This window comes from Hevea brasiliensis, chromosome 9 (assembly GCF_030052815.1).
Source record: "Hevea brasiliensis isolate MT/VB/25A 57/8 chromosome 9, ASM3005281v1, whole genome shotgun sequence".
In the NCBI taxonomy this organism is placed as follows: domain Eukaryota; kingdom Viridiplantae; phylum Streptophyta; class Magnoliopsida; order Malpighiales; family Euphorbiaceae; genus Hevea; species Hevea brasiliensis.
In genome coordinates this window covers 58,968,206-58,970,315 of record NC_079501.1, presented here as the reverse complement: position 1 = coordinate 58,970,315, position 2,110 = coordinate 58,968,206, and the positions used below count along the sequence as shown (strand labels likewise).

The window sequence follows — 2,110 nt, the reverse complement described above, 5'->3', positions numbered from 1 at the left end:
GATTCTTGAACCGATGGAAACCTAAGACATAGTAGAACATTTTGTGTGAGGGAAATTAGACCAAATTATGAACTTAACTCGATCAAATTACTGAATGAAGTTGGACCAAAAATCTGCCAGAACCATAATTGCAAAGATAAACGATTGCACGTGAACAAAGAATCGTATTTTGGCTATAACTTGAGCTACAAAACTCTGATTGGGGTGATCCAAAAATGAGAATACACTTGAGACAATAAGGAATATTTTCTATGAAGGAAGTTTTGCCAAATTCTAACAGTAGATTGACCAATGGAACAGTGCAACTTCAGAGCACCAAAACCGAAAATTTGCAATTTTGCCAAAATGACCTAAGCTTTGAGAAAATGACCAAAACCAACAAGTTTAATGACCAAAATGTAGTATGTGGGTGAAGTTGGAGTTCCCATATCTATTAAGCCTTAGAAAGTCAACTATTTGACTTGAATAGTGCAGTGAATAGTAACCCGAAACACAAAATTTAAAGAACGTTGAATTTAGCACGTTAGAGCTAGGTAATTGTGAAGCTAAATTTATTTTGGATTTATGTTAAGTTCTAGTACTGAAACATTGTAAAATTGTGTGTTTCAGTTGAGAAGAATATCGGGAAGGAACCCGAGGAACCGAGTCGAGGCTAAGGGACGACTCGTTTGAGGTTTGTGCACAATAAACCCTATTTAAGCATTTTATCCTTGAAAAATTGATTTAGTACGCATTATGAATTTATGAACTTTTATGTTGCCACCTTGCAACCAAATTGTAACTTTGGAAATTGATTTGATTTTTGTATGCAATATTTGAATGAAATGTTTGAAATGGATTTTTGATTCACACTTAGCATGACAATTACTTATTATTCCTCCTCCATTTATGGGGTTGAGATCATTTATTTTCCTCCATCTCTGGCTTGCCAGTTGAGGTTGTAGATCGAATGAGTACTCATTAGCTAGCTAGCCACCTCCCTCATTGATTTTCATTAATGGGGTTGAGATTGCTTTGTCGTGGTGTACAACGCGGCATTGATCGGAAATTTTGTGTCATGGCTTAAGTTGTGTATGACTTGGCAACACTGTGTTTATGAAATTGTTTGACTAAACTGTGTTTAATAGATTATTTGACAAAATGGTGTTATTATGAACTTGGCTATTTGTGAAATGTGATTGAGAAATATTTAAAGTATATTTGGCAATGAATGATTTATTTATGGCATTTTAAATTTTTATTGTGCACCACTGAGGATTTTTATACTCAGCGATGGCTTATTTTGCTGTCGCAGATAAGAGCAAGGAAAAAGCAGCAGAGTGAGCTGCTACTGAGTTGAAGATCACATCAAGCTTTTGTACGGGTATTATTTTATACCCTTGTAGATAATTTTGATGTAAATATGGAAATGTTGTATGTATCAATGTGGTTGAGCAGTTGTAAATAAATTGTAATAATATTTTTTGGATTTTCTTCTGTAAATTTAATATTTGTACTTATGAATTTCTCATTTTATGCTTGTGAATGGAGATATTAAATATTTTGAGATGAGAAATCTTGTTTTGTATTGTGAAATTATTTTGAAGTGTGTTGAACTGAGTTGATTGAGTTATTGAAGGTTGGGAGTTGTGAAATATTTTTGGAAGTGTTTTTTTAGGTAATTGAAGAATCACATCTAGCTTTTCAAACAGAACTCTGTCAAAATTTTTATAAAAATTGCAGCAAAATTTAAAATGGACAAAATTTTTACTAGTATTTAAGCTTGAATAAATGATTTTTAATTCTCACTAAAATGCTCACCACTTCCAAAATGTAAGAAAATCGTTTTAAAATCTCTTATAGGGTACTTAATGAGTTATCGGTAGGTGAAGTTTGGTAGTTCATTAAGTATTCTACGGGATCATGTTATGCCTTACGGAGGGGTAAGGTGTGACATGTTTTAGTGGTATCAGAGCATGGTTTTTCAATAAATTTTGACTATGTGTATGAACATTTTATTGATAAGTACAACTGCTCAAGTGTCTTTAAATTGATACATATGACATATTTACATCATGAATATGCACTAACGGAGGTCAACCTCCTTGTGTTTAATCTCAGGAAGTAGAAA

At 32.8% G+C, this 2,110-nt stretch overlaps 1 long non-coding RNA gene across 1 annotated transcript; it reads left to right on the top strand.

Annotated features, from left to right (window-relative positions):
- The first annotated feature begins 502 nt into the window (after positions 1–502).
- LOC131183413 (uncharacterized) lies at positions 503–1,465 on the top strand. Its single transcript, XR_009151501.1, has 2 exons — positions 503–673; positions 1,295–1,465. It is a non-coding gene; the product is annotated as an uncharacterized LOC131183413 (long non-coding RNA).
- The last annotated feature ends 645 nt before the right edge of the window (positions 1,466–2,110 follow it).